The sequence below is a fragment of the Crinia signifera genome, chromosome 4, assembly GCF_055691185.1.
Source record: "Crinia signifera chromosome 4, ASM5569118v1, whole genome shotgun sequence".
NCBI classification, from domain to species: Eukaryota; Metazoa; Chordata; class Amphibia; order Anura; family Myobatrachidae; genus Crinia; species Crinia signifera.
Window position 1 is genome coordinate 192583689 of NC_139220.1, and position 25203 is coordinate 192608891.

At 46.0% G+C, this 25203-nt stretch overlaps 1 pseudogene; it reads left to right on the forward strand.

Moving 5' to 3' along the window:
- Positions 1–821: 821 nt before the first annotated feature.
- Positions 822–25203, forward strand: LOC146074803 (carboxypeptidase A1-like; annotated as a pseudogene).

Here is a 25203-nt window from a genome sequence, read left to right on the forward strand (position 1 = left end):
GCACGTCTGCGCATGCGCAGGTGGGTTTCAGCGCATGTGCAGACGTATGGTGCGTGCACCCATGGTGAACTTTCGGTTCGCTGGGTGTACGCACCCATGACGGCATGTGGGGGGCGTATCTGTGCCAGCGTGCATGCATACAGTATGTAAGTAACTTAAAAGTCTCTTATATATGCGTGTACCTTCCACATCTTTCGATGGTCGCCGACCATCGAAAGATGTGGGAGGTTACCTGCAGGCATACGAATGGATGTTTATGCTAAACATCCATTCGCAGCCTGTGCAGGCAAAACCGCGCTGCGAGGGGAAGCGGGGGGCGTTCATTCGCCAGGTGGGGTTTGGTGGATTTGCAAGGCTGCGAATTCGCAGCCTTGCGAATCAACCAGAATAACCCCTTATAACTTTCGGAAACGCTCCGACAGTCGGAATCAAGATTGAAAAACCCATCTATATTTTATTGCATTTAAAGTGAATTGTTTAAGGATTGCCACTGGGATTAGGACAAGGGGTAATTTGCTACATTGAATCACATGAAATTACAGCATCATCATATTTCATAATACTGCTACCAGTATTGCATGGAGTTACAATAGTAAGGAAAGATTTCTGCTGATAAAGATCAAACGTTAAATATAGTAACACCGGCTAGCAGCTGTGATGTTCTCGCCATGTTATACAGGTATACTGTATATGAGAAGAAAGACAGGTGTACCCGAGGCACTGCCCAATCACTGTGTTGCATTCTGCACTCTTTGTACACAGAGCACTATATATACACTCTCTTGTATGTTCAAGACTCTAACAATTCTAACAATTCCAAAATGAAGGGTGTATTGGCAGTGCTTGCCATGGTGGCAGCTGTCACCAGTCTGGAGAATTTCACAGGGTAAGTACAGCATCAGAATAAATGAATTAAAGTATTCTCCATAAAGCTATTATTACTAGGTGACCATCATCATCTGAAAATTGAGCCAACACACTTAACACAAAAAAAATCCTTAATGAAAAGGCAACCCCATCTTCCTCTCTACACACTGTCTGATGTGTTGCTATGCTATAATTGCCTACTTTCCTGGTTCCTGTGGGAGACATCTGATTTTTCAGGTAGTCTCCCAGAAGAGTGAGCATACCTCCAACATTCTAGCAACTCCATAGGATCAAAATTCAATGGGTCGACTGTTTTGTGGAGGGGGTGGTACCTAATGACATTATTCTATGCTAAGCCCTGCTCCTATGCAAATATGGCCCATTTGAAGCAATTTCCCAATGAAGGGGTGGAACTTAAGGCCCATTTAGCCCAACCTCGCCTCCACTGCCTCCCACCTGCGTCTTCTCTTTGGCCATTTCCCGGTGAGGAGATTGTCAATGTAGGCTAGTACTTGTAGCACGTACTAGACTACATTGACAAAGATGACATTACTGTAAATCTCATTCATGCTGCTAATGCCTAGCTTTACCTCCCATTCATATAACTAATACCAATGATATATTCTAATATCAGACCACTGTGAATCTAGACCTAGCCAGGGCCATCTTTACAGTATTGTAGGCCCTGAGCAAAACAATGCACTGGGGCCCCTACCCACCCATTAACCGGAATTTCTTTAAAAACAAATCATAACATGCCCCTCCTGCAGTCCTGCACCATCTCTCCACTTCTTCCATACAATAAATGGCTGTCAGCACGCTGATTAAAAATTAGCCCCAGCCATACAGCAACCAGCATTCACTGTTTGGCTGCAGGCTGGGGAGCAGGAAGAGAATGTTGCACTCTGAATGGTGGATAGCACCAACCATTCACCAATCGGTATGAAGACAGCCATTTACTATCTGGCTGCAGGCAGGTAGCAGGAAGAGAATGCTGCCTCCCAAGAAGCTCAGGAAGCAGATGAACACAGCCCAATCTGCCCTTGCTCAAAGGCCCCTAGATTTGAGGGGTGGGGGGGCCTGGGCAGCTGCCCATCAAGCCCATAGGTTAAGATGGCCCTGAGTACAAAGCTATGTCACCACATATAAATCAATCTGAGGAAACATAATATAATGGGGCAGATGTATTAAGCTTTAACAAGAGATAAATCCAAGGGTGATAAGGAGAGATAAACATCCAGCCAATCACCTACTAACTGCCATGTTACAGGCTGTGTTTGGAAAAAAGTCAGTAAGGAGCTGATTGGCTGGATGTTTATCTCTCCTTATCACCCTTGCATTTATCTCTTGTTAAAGCTTAATACATCTGCCCCAATGTCTGGTAGTCTTAAAGCTTGGTATATTTACATGAGAGAGAGGGAGAGAGAGAGAACTTGATTAATTAACCCCTTGAGTGGTATGCCCAGAAATTTTCCGCGCTCAGCTGCGCTGACGCAGCGGGCTGTCCCGGAAAATTTCCGGGCATACCACTAATATAGAGTAGGTGTGCGCCAGTGGTGTCCAGGTGTGCACCACTGGCACAGCACCTCTGGAGCACACACACCCTCCCCCCAGAAGCTCCGGCGCGGAGGCGAGGGGTAGGGGCTTCCAGCTTTCTGTGGTGGGTTTTGCTGGGGCAGGACAAACCTGCCCTGGTAGGTTTGTCCTGCCCCAGCAAAACCCACCACTCAAGGGGTTAAAGGAATTGTAAGTACTAGAGTACAAGTAGTTTCCATGCAATTGCTGTATGGCAGAAGTATTCAACCTGTGGCCCTTAAGCTGCTGTGGAACTACACATCCTAGTATGCCCTTAAAGAGCAAACTTGTGGCAGTGCATACTGGGATGTATAGTTCCAGAGTAGCTAAAGGGCCACATGTTGAATACCCCTTCTGTACAGATTACTTTGTTGTGGAACAGGATTTGTGTGTAATACCCATATCAGACAACAGTTGTCTTTCTTATGGACCTAGTAATTTGCAGCATCAACTTGATTGCTTTTCTATGAGACAATGTTAACCTGGGTTGACAATTCTGGGATTTTGACCTATGTTTTGACCTGGGTCAAAGTCTAGGGAATTGCAACCAAAGTTAACTCTTTCATACAGAAAAAAGTCCCAGGTTGACTTGGCAAATAACCAGGTCCAAATGCTTGACCTGACAATTTCTTCTTTTGTCTGAATGGGTGTATGGGCTGGAATTGGAAACCAACCCATGGTTCAAATGCCAGGAAAAGGTCAGGTCTTCAAAATTTTGGAAATGGTAAAAATAATTTGTCACTGCAATCACCATGCCAGAAAAAGGGGAAGCAGATATAAGTGAAGATTATTTTAAAAAGTACAAACTCTTTATTGTCAAAGTTTTCTGTTTACTTTTAAATTAATAGAAAAATACTTAAATATAGTGATTACTGAGTACAAAATTCTACTAGAATTTTCAGCTTCACACATTTTTTTGCATAGAGCTGATCTTGTTACGAATTGGTCATTTACTGTATAATAATCCTCAATGCTTCTAAAGACAACAGGTCCTGCGAATTCTCCCGACTAATGAGGAGCAGGTGAACTTGGTGCGAGAACTGGAAAACTTTGAGGACCTGCAGGTAACTTGACACAGGGTACAATACTGTTATACAGCAATTTTTTTTTTATAAACCTTTGATTTTAATTGTATAATTGTAAATTTACTAAGACACAATATAAATTTGCAGAATAATAGAAAATAAAAACACTATTGGGTGAGATTCTATGGTTTGCGCTAAATGCGCATGTTTTATTCGCGCACCACATCGCCGCAAATCGCACTTTTAAAAATCGCACTTTTCAGTCAAAATGCGCATATTTAATGTGATGCGCATTGGAGGCTGAAAAGTGCGAAGAGGGGCGATTTGCGGCGAAGTTGTTGCGCTCTATTTAGTCCTGAAAATGTGCGATTTTCATGTCTGAAAATCGCACATTTGCAGGACAGCGCAAAGTGTAAAAAAAAAAACGAGCGCGGGGTCCCCCGCCCGAGTATAACCAGCCCCGGGCTCACTGAGCCGGTGCTGGTGACATAAAATCAGGGTCCCCGACAAATAGGGGTCCCCTTGATTTCATGAAACCAGCACCAGGCTCAAGGTCCGGCGCTGGTTCCCAAAATACGGGGGACAAAGTGACTAGGGGTCCCCCGTATTTTAAGAACCAGCACCGGACACAACCAGCCAGCAGGGTAATGCCACAGCCGGGGGAAACTTATTATATAAGCTCCCGCGGCCAAAGCATTAACCCCCTGGCTGGTCAGCATGGGCAGGGGTCCTGGGGAAGTGGGGACCCCCCCAATGAAGGGATCCCCCCCCTCCAGGACTTACCAGCCCATGCTGATAGTCCGGGGCTGTCCCCGATGCCCCTGGGCGGTGGGCATCGGGCTGATGGCTTGTGTAAAAAAAGAAGTCAAACTATTGTTTTATACTGGCGAACTATGAGTCCCAGCAAGCCTACCCCGCATGCTGGGACTTGGAGAACCACAATTCCCAGCATGCGGGGCATTAAAGGGCCCGCTGGCACTTGTAGTTCAGCAGTACAAAAAATAGTTAACAAAATCACACTGACACACTGTAAAATAAAAGTTTAATACATACAAAACACACACACACTGATACTTACCTACCTTGAGCCCGTAGGTCGGTCCCTGGATCCTGGGTCCGTCCTCCGGGGCTCCAGGGCAGAAAAGTCCGGTTGCGGGGCCTTGGTCCTGGTTCCGGGGCTGGTCCTGGGGTTCCGGGGCTCCTGGGCTGCAGAATCCGGGGTCCGGGATCCGAGGTAGTCCCCAGGGGTACCTAAGGAAGCAAATCCAACTCACCTGGTCCCCGGCGACGACCTCGGAATCCTCTCCGGTGACAGCGCTGGTCCCATCTGCTACCCGGCACGCAGGACTTTGACAGGCGCTGAGATGTTTCCTCCTCGGCGTCTCTGCACAGAATGATTTCTTGGCCAATCAGGAGCCGAGAAAGTCGGCTCCTGATTGGCCAGAAATCATTCTGAATACAGACGACGAGGAAGTAACATCTCAGCGCATCTGACCAGGTGAGTTGGATTTGCTTCCTTAGGTACCCCTGGGGACTACCTCGGATCCCGGACCCCGGATTCTGCAGCCCAGGAGCCCCGGAACCCCAGGACCAGCCCCGGAACCAGGACCAAGGCCCCGGAACCGGACTTTTCTGCCCTGGAGCCCCGGAGGACCGACCTACGGGCTCAAGGTAGGTAAGTATCAGTGTGTGTGTGTTTTGTATGTATTAAACTTTTATTTTACAGTGTGTCAGTGTGATTTTGTTAACTATTTTTTGTACTGCTGAACTACAAGTGCCAGTGGGCCCTTTAATGCCCCGCATGCTGGGACTTGTGGTTCTCCAAGTCCCAGCATGTGGGGTAGGCTTGCTGGGACTCATAGTTCGCCAGTATAAAACAATAGTTTGACTTCTTTTTTTACACAAGCCATCAGCCCGATGCCCACCGCCCAGGGGCATCGGGGACAGCCCCGGACTATCAGCATGGGCTGGTAAGTCCTGGAGGGGGGGGACCCCTTCATTGGGGGGGGTCCCCACTTCCCCAGGACCCCTGCCCATGCTGACCAGCCAGGGGGTTAATGCTTTGGCCGCGGGAGCTTATATAATAAGTTTCCCCCGGCTGTGGCATTACCCTGCTGGCTGGTTGTGTCCGGTGCTGGTTCTTAAAATACGGGGGACCCCTAGTCACTTTGTCCCCCGTATTTTGGGAACCAGCGCCGGACCTTGAGCCTGGTGCTGTTTCATGAAATCAAGGGGACCCCTATTTGTCGGGGACCCTGATTTTATGTCACCAGCACCGGCTCAGTGAGCCCCGGGCTGGTTATACTCGAGCGGGGGACCCCGCGCTCGTTTTTTTATAATTTTAACCCTTTATTTTTTACAGCAGAACCCTGCACAGAACATTGCGATCTGTGCAGGGTTCTGGCTAATTCGCCAAACAGACCCTGGTCTGAAATAAGTGCGAAAATTAGGCACCTAATTAATGCGATGTGCAAATGCGCATTGCATTAAATAAGCGACTTGTATACTTTTCTATACGAAAACATCTGGATGCGATAAAAATGCGAATTAATCTCGCAATTTTTATCAGCATACCTTAACGCACATAATATGCGATTTCAGTCCCTTAGCGCATCACATTAAATTTGCGATTTCTATGAAAAATGCGATATCGCCATTTTGTGGTCTAATTACCGCAAAATAAGCAAAATCGCATCCCATAGAATGTCACCCTATTATGTCAATACTTATAGCAGAAGAAATTATAAGATGTAGGGTTCCCATATGTTGCAGTTATATCTTCAGAATTAGTGGACTTATCATTTGTTTTATGTTTTGCAGCTGGATTTCTGGCAGGAACCCTCAAAACCCAATAGATTCATTGACATCCGAGTGCCATTCTTCACTCTTCAGGATGTCAAAATCTATCTGGAGTCCAACAACATCCAGTACAGCATCATGATCCATGATCTGCAGGTGAATTATACTCTCTGGCATATTTAAAGTCATAGTTTAGTTTTCATTTTTCTTTTTTCATTTTAGGGGAATGGAATTTACAAAAAATCTATAATACATATTTCTAGTGCCTGTGTGTCTCCGAAACATTGCCATCTATTGGCAGCAAGTGACCTACATCTTCTAGCTTTGGAAGCATTTGCTTCAAGAGGGCTTACACTGCCATCTGTTGGCAGCAAGTAAAACTACATCTACTAGCTTTGGAAGCATTTGCTTCGAGCCGGCTTACTAGTAGATTATATAAAGAATTCTAAAGTCTATTTCTCAATCGACGCTAGACACTGATTGTTTATGCAGTTTATACTGTCTTGTAAAATTATTTTTAAATCTACATGTACGGAAGATTCTTTCCATTTTGCATCCTTGGTGGTATGTAAGGCATTGGACCATATTGAAATGTTTTTGTGCTTGCAGCCATTAGATGGCGTCCAATGCATCTATTCAAATGTAGCTCAGTTTGGGCGCATCAGTCTGCCAGTGATGGCATTTAAATTTGCACCCCCTGGTGATGGCAAGCTGAAATCCACAATAAATCTTACCCTACTCATAGGGTACCCATTAGTTTGGTCTGGTTTAGCCGCTATGGGGGTAATTCAGACTGGATCGCATGGCCAAGAATTCTCTGCGTCCAGTGTTCAGGTAGATGCTGTCCCTCCAGAGGAAAATCCCACCTTGCTAATTAATCTGGATGCTATGCAAATATAAGTGTACAGCTGCAAATCTAATCGCAGTTGTGCGAATATGTTCAAAACCATTCATAAACTGCTCACCATGGAATGATTTTTACACTGGGCACCACTCATAGCAGGCTTAGAGAGATAGAGACTTACTCAGTGGCTTCCATGAAAACAGGCATATACGGCCTGGAGAAGAACCCTCCCCTTAAATGCTTGGGCATGCCTGCATTTTCCCTGTCACTCCTAGCATTTCTTTTACTGGCAGGCCTAGCATTTTTCTTGGCACTGCTATGAAATGGCCGGTTACCACCCCCAGACCCTGGTCTCCTGTCAATCACCTTGTGCATGGCCAGCGATAAAAAAGTAGCAGGCTTTCATTGCAGGCTGTATGCATGCACAGTTTATCAGTAATTGCCACTGTGCAAATTCCAGGCCATGTGATCAGGTCTGAATTACCACCTATGCATGGCTAAACCCGACCACAAAAAAAACAAATGCCGATTTTTGACATGTCAACATTTTAAATGTTGGCATTTTGACCGTGTGGGCATAATGAATGTTGGTATTTTGAACATGTCAGTATTTTGACTGTCTGCCAATGCTTGCCGATATTTTTACCATCAGTATTTGGAATGTTGGGAAATCGTACTGAACCCTTTGTGTGCCATATTAAGACAATTAAATACCTAGTCATTGGGTATGAGAAACTTGCTGAGAAAATCTTTTTTTATGAAACACTAATGGGGCATTCAATCCAGGATTCTGACTGTTGGATCATCCTGACAGTCGGTATCTCGGGCCGGTTTCATCCCGTCCGACAGCACATCGACAGTCAGTATTCAATGTTCCAGCTGTCAAGTGTTGGAATGTCTGAGGATTGGTGAAAACGGCCGCAGATTGTCGAAAAATGCCCGTGAATTCGACAAAGCACAGCCATTTCCGACAAAACAGATCCAACTTTTGCAAAAGTCAGATGCGATACCCTTCAATTCTGTTGCTAAAAAATTTTTGTAATATGCCACACATTCTTGACACAATTTGGTAAGATGTCACACAACATTGCCCCCAATTCATAATATACAATTAGGTGTCAGTACGTTAACATTTATGCCTGAAATGTATGGATTGTTTTATGTTACTAATTATCATCACTTTTAATAATCACTGATATGTACAATCTACTTATCTCATAATAGTCCTTGCTGGATGAAGAGAGGAGGGATATGAAAATTGGTCGTGCTATGGAAAATGCTCGTTCCACCGACACTTTTAACTATGCCACATACCATACTTTAGATGAGGTAATTAAACTAATGGTGCTTTCAAAGTAGAACATCTAACTGAGGTCTGTATTTAAGTAGCCTAGATTATTGATCATTATTGTGTCGCCAGTGCGTTATTCATTTAGCTTTCATAAGCCGGCACGAATTGTGTCTTATCAGGATTTTCTTCAACCCTGCCTCTGGCAGGTGAAGCAATATCCCCAAAATCATCCCTGTTTCAGACAAAAAGGGGGTTGTTTCTAAGGAAACCACACAGGTTTCACAGAACCTGTGTATGTGTGTTCGGGCAAATATTTTTTTTTGGGGGGGGGGGGGGGGAGCATTCAAATTGTATAGCCTACCCAAAAAAGTTGGACAAATGTCCATTTTCGCACCCAATGTTTCTTCTAGCTTATTTAATACCAGCCTAAGAGAATTGCATTCCACAGAAACAACACACAATGTCGTCGGCCCATTCGCACCGGGAAAGGAGGGGGGGGGGACTGGGGCCAGTAGTGTCTCTGGGACATGGGCATCCCCAAGAATATGCTGGGTGTTCCTATTCAAATGCGGGCGGGACGAAGTCTACTGGGGGGAGTGGCTGATGTCACAGCGCCCGCAAATATAAGTCTTCATAACACGCGCCCGCATGGTTGCAGGGGGAGGGGGTTCTTTGCAGCTACCAAGTCAACCAGAATCAGGCTGGGGATGCATTTGCCAGTATTAGAGCCAAATTATTGGAATAACACAAAGCCATAGCTTCCAACTCTTGTCAAACATAAAAGCGGCAATATGCATGCTGAAAGTTGTGGCATTCCTCGTTTTGTGAGATATGCACCACACTCCAGGAGATGCTAGGCTGCACCCAGAGACTGTCCCCTCATTGTTTAGATAATGGGACAATGTTTTAGTTTTAGCAGCAGTATGCAATCCCCCCAACTGCCCCTCCCCCAACACTGCAAAACACTGCATCTGCTGGTGGGACGTTGGGATAGACCCATGAAAATAGGACTGTCCCCAAAGCGGGACAGTTGGGAAATATGCAGCGATGATATGAATAATAAAATTATATTTATAAGTTATAAATATCTCTATGTATTAGTCTAATGATTTATAGTCCAAACTCTGGAGTTTACTGGCATTTGACAGATGAGGCTCTGCCATCCCTGCCTACCCTGACTGCAGGTCACTGCTGGTGTATAGTTAATGAGAACCGTGTATAGCTCATATCTTATATGTTCACAGATTAACAACTTTATTGACACTTTGGTATCTGAGAACCCTGGGCTTGTGAGCAAAATCCAGATCGGCAGAAGTTATGAAGGTCGCCCATTGAATGTTCTAAAGGTAAGATAAATACATCTCTATATTGACATACCCTGGTCCCTTTCCTTCTATATTCTCAGCCTTCGGCTTTGCTTGTATAAATTTTTCTGAATATATTGCCTTAGTTGCTCCAGAAAGTGTCCATATGTGCATATCCAATAGATTTCTATTCTAATATTTCAATTGCTAGAATACAGTTTTCAGGTATTCTTTAATGTTACCTGTGACCATATTTGTATTCTAGTTCAGCACTGGAGCCAACCGCCCAGCTTTCTGGATTGACACCGGAATTCATTCCCGCGAGTGGGTGACTCAGGCCAGTGGTGTCTGGTTTGCTAAAAAGGTACACATCACAATTTACAATTCCAGTGTATACTTATGAATAGGTATAGCTTATTAAGCCAAGCTAATATTTTCTTCTTGGTGACATCTTGCCTTACTTGGGCCAATGCTATACATAAATACAATAAAAAAATATAAACATGTTTTTATTTCAAGGAAGATTAAATAAATAAATACTTTAATAAATACATAGTTGGACAAAAAAACTAAAAGGAAATTCACAGTTAAGTAAACTTGGGATCATTCATTACTCTATGGGGGTTATTCTGTTTGGTACGGTGAAACGTGCGTACGGTCCGTCACACCGTGCGTTTTCCGTACGCCCACTGTGAGCATAAGTCCGCCAATAAAAACATAACCAGGTATTAGAATGAATATTACCAAAAATTAAACCAACCTTTACATGTTGAGAAGTGTAGAAAGATAAGCTTCCAATGTGTTTGAGGGCTGTGTGTGGCTTGCAGGTAGTGAAATAATGGTTTTCACTTAATAGCCTGCAGCATTGCATATTACATTCAGGTGTATGTGTTTGACTAGTAATCAGCGTTAATTTGCAGACCCAGGCGTCCGCTCTCATGCGGTATCTCTAGGGGTGGTCAGGAGCACTCTTTGGCGTCCATCTGTTTTTGGGCCAAAATGCACGGTGCGTTCGCCGATCGAGGTGGTTGTGGCACCGTGCATTTTGTGTACACACCCCCATGTATGCCCATGTTTACGCCCAGTTTTCCTCATTATTCCGGCCACTTCCATAAAAACGCCCACATGCCGCCCACAATGACCGTGCTCTTGCGGACAGGTTTTTTTGCACGGGAGACCCGTCCGTGAGCGGTGTGAGGTCGCCGCACATGCGCATTGCAAAAGATACGCAGGCGCAGATGAAAAAAAAGCCCGATCCGATCGTATACGGTCCCACCATACCAAACAGAATAACCCCCTATGTACATAATCTACATTGACATCAGTGTCAAGTAAGAAAGAATCGTTTTTAAAGAGGAAACATCTCAAATGTATAGCATCCTTACTAAATGAAATGTATTTGTTTTATCTTGTCACATGTAGATTGTTACAGACTATGGTCGTGACGCTTCTCTTACTGCCACCCTGAACAAATTGGATATCCTCTTGGAAATTGTGACCAACCCTGATGGCTATGTTTTTACCCACACCTCGGTATATATTTGTATTTATGATATAAATTTTGTTGAATTTTATACGTTTGCTTACTTGCTGTTTTCTTAGGACTAGTTAAACTAAGAATTTTGTTGTTGAATATAATCACTGCCACAATATAATCAACATAATACATTACAGAACCGAATGTGGCGTAAGACCAGATCCCCCAATGCTGGATCCACCTGCATCGGAACTGACCCCAACAGACACTGGGATGCTGGCTTTGGAGGTAACAATATTAGAGCTGGTTTTATGGATAGTAAGATAGTAGATAAGGTTGAACAAAGACATTTGTCCATCAAGTTCAACCTGTTTAACTAGACTCATTGGATGAAATCCTAGATGTGATCTCCTCCCCCAGGATTTTACATTTTGATTCTATCATCGGCCTCACTAGTTTGTTGAATATAATAATAATAATAATAATATAGCACGTTTATCCCAAAGTGCTTTAAAATTGTCTTTACAGCTCAAAATATAAAACAAGCTTAACAGTAGATATCAGTAAAATGCTTGAGTAAATAGGTACGTCTTTAGTCTATTTGAAAGGATTCTACAGTGGGGGCTTCTCACACTGTGCGAGGAAGAAAGTTCCATTGAGTTGGAGTAACAAAATTGAAAGCTCGACCACCAGATGAAATCAGGGAGATTCTAGGTACTGTTAGAAGTCCTTCTTCAACGGATCATAGTAATCGAGTAGGACAGTAAGGAATCAGAAACTGCTGCAGGTACCTTGGGTCCTGGTCATGTAGGGCTGTCACGATCCGAGCTGTCAGACAGACTTTCTTACCGGCTAAGTGCCTCCGCAGGTTCAGCTTGCGGTCCAGACGTCATCTCTGCCGGCCTCCTGTCCCCCAGTGACAGTCCCCAGTGCACGGCAATCCACCTGTCCGCCGCCATTGCTCCCAGTATCCAGCATGGTGTGCACAAACACACTTTCCCGCCATAGCAGACATGGGGGCTGCCATGTTCTTCCCAGTCACATGTCTGTGCTGTCCAATCCTGTTGGTTCTGATCTCCCTGTCATACTTCCTCGGCCAATCCTGGCCACCCAGTGGGGATAAGTATGCTGGGAGCTCTCAGAACCATTGCTAGTGCTTCAGTTGTGTCCAGTGTATGGTCAGCTGTCCTTGTCTCCGTGCAAGTGTATTTCTCTGCTGGTGTTGTCTTCCATGCTGCAGTGTGTTCCAGGTTGTTCCATCTCCTGTGAAGTCCAGGTTATTCCACCGCCTGTGATCCTGCCTCTCAGCCCAGCGACCAAGCCTAGCTCCGGGACTCTGGTCCTTCCGATGCTCCAGCATCATCCACCATCGATGTTTCATCGCTAGTCCGATATTCCGGATCTCCTGCTTCCGTCCGTCATTCCGGACCCACAGTCTCATCTCCCGTCCGTCATTCCGGACCCACAGTCATCTTCCATATCCGATACCCGAATCCGATGTTCCCACATCATCATCGATAGTCCGATATTCCGGATCTCCAAACCAAGCTTCCGTCCGTCATTCCGGACCCACAGTCAAGCTCAAGTCTTCCGTCCGTCATTCCGGACCCTCAGTCTTCACATCCGATGTTCCACCATCGATCCCACATATCATCACATCTGTAAAGTATTGCAATCTGCATGAACTGTCATTTCTCCTGCATACTTTACTGTCTGTTTATATTACAACCATCTGCAAATAAACTCAGGTTGTATTTTACCTCTGACTGCTTATTGGCTCTGGGTGCACTGTCGCGCACTCCATGCGCAAGGGTCCTCTCCAACCTTCCCGGTTCAGGTACCGGTCCAGGTCCCCACCAGAGGTCTCAGTCTCGTCGACTAAGCCCCCTGGTGTGACAGTAAGCACTAGCCAAATGGATCCAGCCGCAAACCAAGCTTCTCCACCCAGCCCTGTACAGCAACTGGCTGTTCGCTTGGATCAGCAAGAGGCTGCGCAGAGCCAAGTGATTCATTGTCTGCAAGATCTGTCTTCCCGGCTGGATAAGCTACAGACCACTCTCAGTGACCCTGAGCCTGTCAGAGAACTTCCAAGTCCAGTTCATCCTCCTGTAATGGCTGCTGCACCTCGCCTTCATCTGTCTGTCCCCACCAAGTATGATGGGAACCCCAAGACCTGTCGAGGTTTTCTTAATCAGTGTGAGATTCACTTTGAGCTGCAACCCAGCAACTTCTCTACTGAAAGGGTCAAGATCGCCTACATCATCTCCCTCCTGTGTGGAGCAGCGTTAGAATGGGCGTCTCCCTTATGGGAAAGATCTGATGCCATCCTGTCCAACTACAAGGACTTCGTGTCAACATTCCGGTGTATCTTCGATGAGCCTGGGCGATCAGCATCTGCCTCCACTGAACTCCTCCGTCTCAGACAGGGATCCCGCTCCGTCGGGCAATATCTGGTCCAGTTCCAGATTCTGGCGTCTGAACTCTCCTGGTGTGATGGGGCCTTATACGCAGCTTTCTGGCATGGCCTATCCGATCATATTAAGGATGAACTCGCTACCAGAGACTTACCCTCAGGTCTAAGTGACCTTATTTCATTGTGTATCAAAGTAGACCAACGCTTCCGAGAAAGGGCTGTAGAACGTCACAAGAGCGCTCCAGTTAAAGTGCCAACTCCTCCGCCTTCTTTACCCACTGCTCCTGCGGTCCATTCCAAAGAAGAACCGATGGAGATAAACCGTTTCCGTTTGTCTCCAGGAGAACGTCGACGTCGACGGTTGGCACAGCTCTGCCTGTATTGTGCCGATCCTGCACATCAAATTTCTGCATGCCCAAAGCGTCAAGGAGAACTCCTCCTCCTAGCCCGTCAAGGAGAGGGTAGGCTAGGAGTAATTAAGTCCTCTCCATCAGCAACTGATTGTGTCCTTCCAGTTTCCCTACAAGTTGGTCAGCATTTCAAGACTGTCTCCGCACTTCTTGATTCTGGTGCCGCTGGCAACTTCGTTACTGCAGAACTGGTCCGCAAGTGGGGGTTACTGCTGTGGATGGCAGTAGGATTCCTGATGCGACAGTCTCCCGCAGAACTTTGCCACTTACAGTAAAAGTGGGAGTCCTGCACACTGAACTTTTGTCCTTCCTGGTTTTACCCCGAGCCACTCATGCTCTGGTTCTGGGTTTACCCTGGCTCCGTCTTCACAATCCTCGTCTTGATTGGAAGACATCGGAAATCCTTTCCTGGGATCCTTCCTGCTCCGGTACCTGTCTCCAAAAGGTACTCCCAGCTCATCATTCTTCAGCCGATGCAGCAGACCTTCCGCCTCTTCCCTACCAAGAGTACTCAGATGTATTCAGCAAGTCTGGCGCTGATGTCCTACCTCCTCACAGACCATGGGATTGCCCTATCGAACTTATCCCAGGCAAAGAACCACCCAGAGGTAGAACCTATCCTCTCTCTCTTCCAGAGACTCAAGCCATGACCAATTACATCAAGGAAAATCTGGCAAAGGGATTCATCCGTCCTTCGACTTCTCCTGCTGGCGCAGGATTCTTCTTCGTCAAGAAGAAGGATGGAGGCCTACGTCCCTGCATTGATTATCGCGGCCTCAATGACATTACAGTAAAGAACCGATATCCGTTGCCCCTCATCACCGTGCTGTTTGACCGTGTCAGCGGTGCAACCATCTTTACGAAACTCGATCTGAGGGGTGCATACAATCTCATCCGCATACGAGAGGGCGACGAGTGGAAGACAGCGTTTAATACCAGAGACGGCCACTATGAGTACCTCGTCATGCCCTTCGGGCTCAGCAATAACCCAGCCGTGTTCCAGCACTATGTCAATGAGATTTTTCGGGACATTCTGTATCGTCATGTAGTTGTATATCTCGATGACATTTTAATCTACGCCAATAACATCACAGAACATCGTTATTGGGTCAAAGAGGTTCTGTCCCGGCTGCGAGCTAATCATCTCTACTGTAAACTGGAGAAGTGTGTCTTCGAGGTGAAGTCTATACCCTTCCTAGGGTACATTGTCTCCGGTTCTGGTCTTCAAATGGATCCAGGAAAACTGCAGGCCATCCAAGATTGGCCAATTCCCTCTTCGCTGAAAGGTATTCAACGTTTCCTGGGTTTTGCCAATTATTACAGAAAATTCATTCGTAATTTCTCGTCTATTGTGGCTCCCATCACTGCCTTAACAAAAAAGGGGTCTAATCCAGCGAAGTGGCCGGCAGAAGCCATCGAAGCCTTCCATCTGTTGAAACAGAGGTTCACTTCCGCTCCTGTTTTAAGACAACCTGATACCACCTTGCCCTTTATTCTCGAGGTTGATGCCTCCTCCGTGGGTGTTAGGGCAGTCCTCTCGCAGAAAGCGCCCGATGGTCGTCTTCATCCCTGTGGGTTCTACTCCCGTAAGTTCCTGCCTGCAGAGCGTAACTATGCCATCGGTGACCAAGAGCTTCTCGCCATCAAGTTGGCATTAGAAGAATGGAGATATCTTCTAGAGGGCGCTGTTCATGAGATCACAATTATCACAGACCACAAGAATCTTCTGTATCTCAAGTCTGCTCAATGTTTAAATCCCCGTCAAGCCAGATGGACACTTTTCTTTTCCAGATTCCGTTTCAAGCTGTCGTTCTGTCCAGGGACACAAAACCGAAAAGCTGATGCCCTTTCCCACTCATGGGAGCAAGAAAGTGAGTCTAAGTCCACACATCAACATTTTATTATTGATCCAGTGGCCTTCTCCGCAACGAGAGTTTCAAATCTCACGCCACCTACAGGGAAAAAGATATGTAAAGCCAGCTCTAAGAAAGAAGTTGCTCTGTTGGGCGCATTCTTCAAAATTCGCTGGCCATGCAGGCATTCAGAAAACTTACGAGTTTATCACCAGGTCCTACTGGTGGCCGTCCCTCAAACAGGATGTACAGGACTTTGTCTCCTCTTGTGCTAAATGTGCTCAGCACAAGACCAGTCGTCAGTCTCCTCCTGGGCAATTGATGCCACTGTCAGTGCCACATTGTCCTTGGACGCATATCTCTATGGACTTTGTAACTGATCTTCCAGAGTCTGACAAGTTCACCACCATCTGTGTGATTGTTGACCGGTTCACCAAGATGGCTCACTTCGTTCCCCTCACCGGCCTTCCGTCAGCTTCCAAGCTGTCCCAGCTCTTCATCAAAGAGATATTCAAGCTTCATGGACTGCCTCTTGAAATCATCTCCGATAGAGGAGTCCAACTCATAGCCAAGTTCTGGCGAAGCCTGTGCTCCCTGCTTCAAATCAAGTTAAAGTTTTCCACAGCCTACCACCCTCAAACCAATGGCCAAACGGAGAGGGTGAATCAGGACCTTGAAGCATTTCTCCGCACATATGTCTCTTCTTCCCAAGATGACTGGGCTCAACTCCTTCCATGGGCAGAGTTCTGCCATAATAACCAATATCATTCTTCATCAAATGTCACTCCATTCCTTGCCAATTATGGGTTTCACCCTCGAGTTCCTGACTTCACTCTGCAACCTGTGTCCTCTGTTCCAGCGGTCGACACGACCATCCGGCAATTCGTCAAATCCTGGAAGCTCATTCGATCTTCACTTCTGAAGGCTTCAAGCAGGTACAAAAAATTTGCCGACAGGAAACGCAGAGCTGTGCCAGCCCTCCGTCCAGGAGATCGTGTCTGGTTGTCAACCAAGAATCTTCGATTGAGAGTGCCATCGATGAAGTTCGCTCCCCGATATATTGGTCCTTTCCCAGTTGAGCGAGTCGTCAATCCAGTAGCTTACAAGCTCAAGTTGCCGCCCTATTTGAAAGTGCCAGCTACATTCCACATTTCGCTGCTCAAGCCGCTGGTTTTGAATCGCTTTCATTCCAAGCTCCCCAAGGCTCCTAAGGTTTGCACCCAGCGTGGAATATGAGGTCAGTAAAATCTTGGACTCTCGCATCCGATATGGTCGTCTGCAATATCTGATCGATTGGAAGGGCTACGGCCCCGAAGAGCGATCATGGACCAATGCCATCGATGTCCATGCTCCCAGACTCATCCGGGCGTTCCACTCCAAGTTTCCCCGCAAGCCTAAAAGGTGTCCTGGGGCCACCCTTAAAGGGGGGGTGCTGTCACGTTCCGAGCTGTCAGACAGACTTTCTTACCGGCTAAGTGCCTCCGCAGGTTCAGCTTGCGGTCCAGACGTCATCTCTGCCGGCCTCCTGTCCCCCAGTGACAGTCCCCAGTGCACGGCAATCCACCTGTCCGCCGCCATTGCTCCCAGTATCCAGCATGGTGTGCACAAACACACTTTCCCGCCATAGCAGACATGGGGGCTGCCATGTTCTTCCCAGTCACATGTCTGTGCTGTCCAATCCTGTTGGTTCTGATCTCCCTGTCATACTTCCTCGGCCAATCCTGGCCACCCAGTGGGGATAAGTATGCTGGGAGCTCTCAGAACCATTGCTAGTGCTTCAGTTGTCTCCAGTGTATGGTCAGCTGTCCTTGTCTCCGTGCAAGTGTATTTCTCTGCTGGTGTTGTCTTCCATGCTGCAGTGTGTTCCAGGTTGTTCCATCTCCTGTGAAGTGCAGGTTATTCCACCGCCTGTGATCCTGCCTCTCAGCCCAGCGACCAAGCCTAGCTCCGGGACTCTGGTCCTTCCGATGCTCCAGCATCATCCACCATCGATGTTTCATCGCTAGTCCGATATTCCGGATCTCCTGCTTCCGTCCGTCATTCCGGACCCACAGTCTCATCTCCCGTCCGTCATTCCGGACCCACAGTCATCTTCCATATCCGATACCCGAATCCGATGTTCCCACATCATCATCGATAGTCCGATATTCCGGATCTCCAAACCAAGCTTCCGTCCGTCATTCCGGACCCACAATCAAGCTCAAGTCTTCCGTCCGTCATTCCGGACCCACAGTCTTCACATCCGATGTTCCACCATCGATCCCACATATCATCACATCTGTAAAGTATTGCAATCTGCATGAACTGTCATTTCTCCTGCATACTTTACTGTCTGTTTATATTACAACCATCTGCAAATAAACTCAGGTTGTATTTTACCTCTGACTGCTTATTGGCTCTGGGTGCACTGTCGCGCACTCCATGCGCAAGGGTCCTCTCCAACCTTCCCGGTTCAGGTACCGGTCCAGGTCCCCACCAGAGGTCTCAGTCTCGTCGACTAAGCCCCCTGGTGTGACAAGGGCCTTGAAAGTGAGTAAGCCAATCTTGAAAACAATTTGCCATTGTAAAGGTAGCCAGTGAAGAGAGTAGAGAATGGGAGTTATATGGCCTCATTTAACCCTCTGATTCCCCCCCCTTTAGACCATAACTAGCCCTGAATATTATTGTCCATCATGTTCTTGCCCAATATGATCTTAAATGTATTTAATGTATCTGCAATCACCAAGTCAGCTGGAAGTGATATCCATACTTCTACTGCCCTAACCGTAAACAACCCCTTCCTTTTAATGGTACAAAACCTGGTCTAGTTTAAGTGGATGCCCTCTAGTCTTGGTCACTGACCATAAGATAAAGAGAGTGCTGGATAGTTCCTTATATTGCCCTTTAATTCATTTATACTTGTTAAGCACATATCCTCTTAATCATATTTTTTTTCAAGTGTAAACATTCCTAGTTTGGCTAAACTGTCTATGTAACATATGTTCCCCATCCCTTTAATTAGCTAAATTGCCTTTTGCTGACCCTTCTTTAGTTCCATAATTTCTTTTTTGTAGTGTGGAACCCAGAACTGTCCTCCGAACTCAAGATGAGGCCTAACAAATAACTGAGGCCTACTTAAATAACAGTGCCATCCCTTGATTCAATACCTCCTTTTATACACGCTAGTATCCTACTTGCCTTATTTGCTGCTGCTTGGTATTGAGTACTGCTCTCAAGTTTATAATCAATTTGCACTCCTAGTTCCTTTTCCATTTCTGATGCCCCTAACTCTACCCCATTACGATTGTAGCTAGCACACTGATGATTTCTCCCAAGATGCATAATCTTACATTTGTCAATGTTGAAATGCATTTTCCATTTATCTGCCCACTCCTACAGTTTGATTAGGTCCCTCTGTAGCATGAATATATCCTGGCCTATTTTAATCACTCTGCTCAATTTAGTATTATCTGTGAAGGACACTTTGCTTAATATCCCATCCTCTACGTCGTTGATATTCATTCTTGGTTGTGCCAATGCCCTATTTTAAATTTAGCTTCAGAGGAACTATGTTTTTTTTTTCTTTGCGTGTGTGGGGGGGGGGGGGGGGGGAGGGGTGTACAGTAGTTAACTTGTCATAGTTTTTGAAAAATTTGTATAGTTGTATAATCAAGTATCTGCAGATTGTATAAATTGGCCTGTGTTTTTTCAGCTGTTGTGAAACCAGAAGTCTCAGCATGCCCTGTCACAGTTTTGCTTTTAGGGAATGCTAAAACTCTGACAGGGCAAGCTGGCATGCATACTGTAGTTTTACAAAACTTGGAAAGCCACAGGTTGACCAGGTCTTTAATATATATAACATAATATTCATTGGCCATGATTTGGGTAAGTAGAACATCACAGAAAAATAAACAAACCTAAAATTAATGAGCCCACATTTTTAAAAAAAATATTGGTGGTGGGGGGGTTTACAGTATATCTCCATTATGCATTGGTCTGCAGGTGGTGGATCTAGTACCTAACTGAAACCCCCCCTAGAGTACCTATTAAAAAGTGTAATATGGTAAAATATATTTATGTTAAAATAAACAAAGGTTCTAAACTAGCGTTCATGTCAGAAATACTAGGATTAAAATGACAGTTGCATTATGAATTGGTCTATAGGTGCTGGAGCTAGTTCAAATCCTTGCTCTGATAACTACAGAGGACGTGCTGCCAATTCCGAGGCGGAGGTCAAGGCAATTGTTGACTATGTGAAGAGCCATGGCAATATCAAAGGCTTCGTTTCTATCCACAGCTATTCCCAAATGCTCCTCTTCCCATATGGATATACCACTACTCGTATCCGCGACTATAACTGAACTGGTATGTTCCTTGTATATTGTATTTAATTATTTATTGTTGCTTTTATAATAAGAATCAAGTTTAAAAGCAAACATTTATGTGTTCATAAGACAATTCTGCAAATATTTTGAGTAGCATCACTATACTGCTAAATAAATGATTAAGGCCATTCCATGTGACTCAAGCTTCAAAAATCAAGCTTAACCAGTGACATCACTAGGGTGTGTGTCAGTGTGGGCCGCACCCAGGTCTCACCCGCCAATGGGAGACACCACAGTGCCAACTCCTGGAGCTGCACTGGAACATTACGTTCAGAACCCATCTCCTGTTACTGTGCAGGAACCAGCACTGCCGGGATGCAGTGTAAATCCCGGCGGTCGGGATCCCGGCGTTCAGAATCCCGACGCTGGAATCCCGACCGCTGGGATCCCGACCGCCGGATTTAATACTGAATCCGCACTGCCACCAATGCACTCTCTGGGAGATTGCATCACCCGGACCCCCGCAGTGATGAAAGCAGTGGTTCGCCCCACAAGGCCATGCCCTCAACCCGTGATATCACACCTCCAACCCATGGGGCCAGACACCCTTTCCTGGCAGACAAACCTGCCCTGGTAGATTTATCCTGCCCCCCCCCCCAAAAAAAAACACCACTCAAGAGGTTAAACCGGGTCGCTCATTATACATAGGGCGACCCGGCTTTAACCCTTCTCATAACCTGGGTCAAATTGCGGGTTGGTCGACACATCAGCAACCTGGCAATAACCCGGGTCCGAGGTGCGGTGTGAAAGGGTATAAGTATTCACCATCTCTGCTGTCCTTGCTCTCACCTTGGTGATGCTTTCCATGATATTCAACATAGAACCAGTCACCAACCATTACCTACATCATCTGAAGTCAATACAATCTTTTAGTAGCATAAATATAGTAAAACCGAACATTAGTGTTTATGTGAAATTTTATTTTTATATATTGTGTCCTATACAGGTGTGGTATAACTGCCTTACAGTCGGGATTCCGGCGGTCAGTATCTGCCACAGGTTCTGCACTTGCAGGTTCTGTTCTCACTCTAGGTTGTGGACCCCCAAGAGAGAGAATAGCCCCTGTAAGTCGGGATCCCGACGGTCGGGCAGTTAGACAATAAGGATTCCGACGTCCGAGTACTGAGCGTCGGAATTCCGACTGTCGGCAGGTCATCCGGCACCCGTGTCCTACAGTATATTTCATGGCATAACTTATTATTAATTTCCCATTTTACTTCCTGTCTTTAAAATGTTTTGACCTAATTTGTTTTTAGAATACTTTGGCAAGAACAGCAGTGAATGCATTGAGTTCTCTGTATGGCACAGCATATACATATGGAGATATCTACACCACCATCTGTGAGTATTATTATTGACCTTTATTTTATGTTGCCACAAGGGAACCGCAGCACCTAGTTATAGAGTACATAAGCAAAACAGGAAACAGTAACTTACAGTTCACTACCATACAGGACAAATACATAAACAGCTGCATCGGGAGATGACACTGAAATAAGGATCCGTGTGGCAGAGAACAGCAGGATTTGGTGCCATCAAAGATGGTTTACGTAAGAGAAAGAAAAGCACATGAGGGAAGAGGGCCCTGCTCGTGCGAGCAACATATTAAGTTATATAAATGAGTTGTGCATAAGTCTAGTTTGTAAATGGGGGGTTCTCGAGTTATTGGGAATGGAAATTTGGGACATAAGAGAAGATTGTATTTTACGTTCTCATAATCTTTAGTTCATACAATCTAATGTCATTTGATTTATCCAGTGCATAATTACCACTGAGGACTAAGGGACCCACTGCTGCCTAAACCAGCAATGAGTTATCCTCTGGTCCTCCCACAAACCATTTTGAGCAATGTTGGATGAATAGCCTAGTGCAGAGAGCAGGGTGTCCCCCACTGCCTGAGGGACCTGGCCCTTACCATAGAGAAGAAGGGTTGATCTTTTGTTCCGGACTGATAGCAGAGTCCTGCCCCCTATGAACACTAATGATGACACTCACATACTGCCTCTAATTAATAAATAGCTTTAAATGTTTTCCGATTTATTTCTGTCTGTGAATTAAATGCAGCTCACACCCGGTGTAATTAGCCCTGTCAGAGTATGTCTATCTGAGTACCAAACTAAATAAAGCTAAGGGGTGGGGGGCCTGTCAAAGACAGAGCAGGGGCCAATGTGTTCCTGCCTCCACCAAGGTACATGCCCCTGTTATCCGCACTGCGCAGGACATTGTGTTTGTACCTGTCACCCACTGTATTACCCTGTCACCCACTCTTTTCCCTGACATACTCTGCCATGTTACATATTGGGAACTTGGGTTGCAACAATTATATTTATGCACCTGGGCCCATAACCCACAAGTTCCATCACTCTATATTATAGGAAAGTCCTCAATAGAATAAATTGAAACATCAGAGATATGGACATAGAGATAGCCAAATTCTATAACACTCAATACAATGCATGCATTAAATTTGAAGTTAACAACTTGAATTCCGTACTGGACTGTGCATGGCTCTGTAGCACTGGTGGTGTTCAGCAATGTGTGATGATGTCATCGGTCACACTGCATCATGGAAGTCATATTGTGATCTAACAAGGCAAAACATAGAAACAAAACAAAAAGAAAGCCAAGTGTTCAATTAAATATATACATATTATATAATGTATAGCTGTCAGTAAATTGCAAAGCACAGTAATAGAGCAGACAAGATGCAGTGGACACTATCAGCTCGGATCACTGAAAACAAGCCAGGGACGTGCAGTCAGGGGAGGCAGGGGAGGCAGTGCCTCCCCTGTCATTAATGATTAAAATAATAATAAAATACAAAGAAAATACTTATGACACATATTATGTGTCATAAGTATATGCTTTGTATTATTATAATAATTTTTACTCTATTTGTTTTTTTATTAATTAGTTTAGGAGGCACCAAGAGCGGTGCCTCCCGCTGCCCATATTACAGTTATGGACTGTCAGTTAGACTGTCAGGGGCGGGCAGTGGGCAGGGCTTAGATCAGGGCTGTAAAAGCTCATTGAAAAAAAGGTGTATAGGCGGCACCTATATCGGTGCCTCGGTGTCAGGGACGTGCATTCTGCCTATATGACAGCACACCCCTGTCACTGAGACAGATGTGATTGGGCACAGTGGCGCTGTCTCAGTGACAGGGGCGTGCTTTCATATAGGCAGAAAACACGTCCCTGACTGCTACCAAGGAACTTCTATAGGTGCCGCCTATACACTGTTTATACAGCGGAGCCCTGGCTCGTCCGCTGACCTGTAATGTGGGTGGGCGGGGAGTGTGTGTGTGTGGGGGAACCGGTGGTGCCTGGCTGGCTTGCCGTTTCCTCTGCATTCCTCCTCCGCTGACTTGTAATGCGGGCGGGGGGGGGGGGGGAGAAGCGGCGGCGCCATGCTGGGCTGCCGGGCTCCTCTGCATTCCTCCTCTGCTGACTTGTAATGCGGGCGGGGGGGAAGAAGCGGCGGCACCATGCTGGGCTGCTGGGCTCCTCTGCATTCCTCCTCCGCTGACTTGTAATGCGGGCGGGGGGGGGGGGGGGGGGAGAAGCGGCGGCGGGCTTCTCTGCATTTCTCTGACTTGTACTGTGGGCGGGGAGGGGAGCGGCGGTGCCGGGCTGGGCTGCCAGCTCCCGCTGCTATCTGCTCCCCTTTAGTATCTGGGGTTCCTCTTCCGCCTCCCGCCGGCACTCTGTCTCAGGGTGCCTGTCCCAGGAACGCTCCTGTCACTGCTGCCTGTCGTTCTTCTTGGGTAAGCAGTGCCTTTTTGTAACGTAATGTGTGTTTAGCACTTGTGGAGGGTGGGGGCACAGGTGTTTGTGTGGGTTTGTGTTAAGGGACATACTTGTGTGTATTTGTGTTAAGGGACAGAAGTGTATAACTGTGTATTTGTGTAAAGTGACAGAGAGGTGTGTACTGTGTGTTTGTGTAAAATAAGTGTGTTTTTAAATGAGCCTCACCAACCATGAACCTCACCGCACGTCACTGAAACAAGCCATTCTTACCATCTAACCCCCTCGCCGGCTGCTTGCCCTATTCTATATTCCTCATTCCCTGGAACGGCAAGGTTCGCTGCATATAGCATTCACTCACCATTTCCGCCTTGCTGAAAAGAACCAGTTAGGTCAGTGGTTCCCAAACTGTGTGCCGTGGGGTGCCTCGGGACACATGCAGGGGTGCCCTGTTTTGGTGGTCCAGGACCAATTCAAGTTATTTATGGTCAAAGAAGCAGACAAAACCAGTGCTTGTGAATGCTAGTCATAATAACTGACCCTAAGGATGACATATAATTACAATATTTACTTAATTTAATATTTTATTCTAAATTTCTCATTAAGAAATTTCTGGCCTAGGGGTTCCGTGAAAACATTCCTGATAATCTAGGGTGCCGTGATTCAAAAAAGTTTGGGAACCACTGAGTTAGGTGGAAACGGCGAGTGAAGGGGGTTAACTTGAATACTGACCCGCGAGCTATGACGGCGAGCTATCGACACTGCTTGCCATCATTTCTGATGGATCTTTTGCAGCCAGCGCTAATAATGATGGCTGCAGCTGTGGACTGAAAAACAGTGGAAGGTGTAAGAATGCCTGCATACTGTAAGCTTGCTGCAAACAGTAAATTTGTTTGTCATGGTATTATGCACTTTATATTGTAATCAGACTGTTCTGTAACTACAGTATACATTGCAGATATGTATAGTGAAAAATATTTTCCAAAAAAATATTAAATGCTCTGCGTAGGCTTTGGTTACTATTAACAACTGCACATTTTGCATTGCAGACCAAGCGAGTGGTGGAACCATTGATTGGACGTACAACCAGGGTATCAAGTACTCTTTCGGCTTTGAGCTGCGTGACACTGGACGCTATGGGTTCTCCTTGCCAGCCAATCAGATCATTCCAACAGCTCAGGAGACCTGGCTGGCCCTTACTAAGCTCATTGAGCACACACGTGACAACCCCTATTGA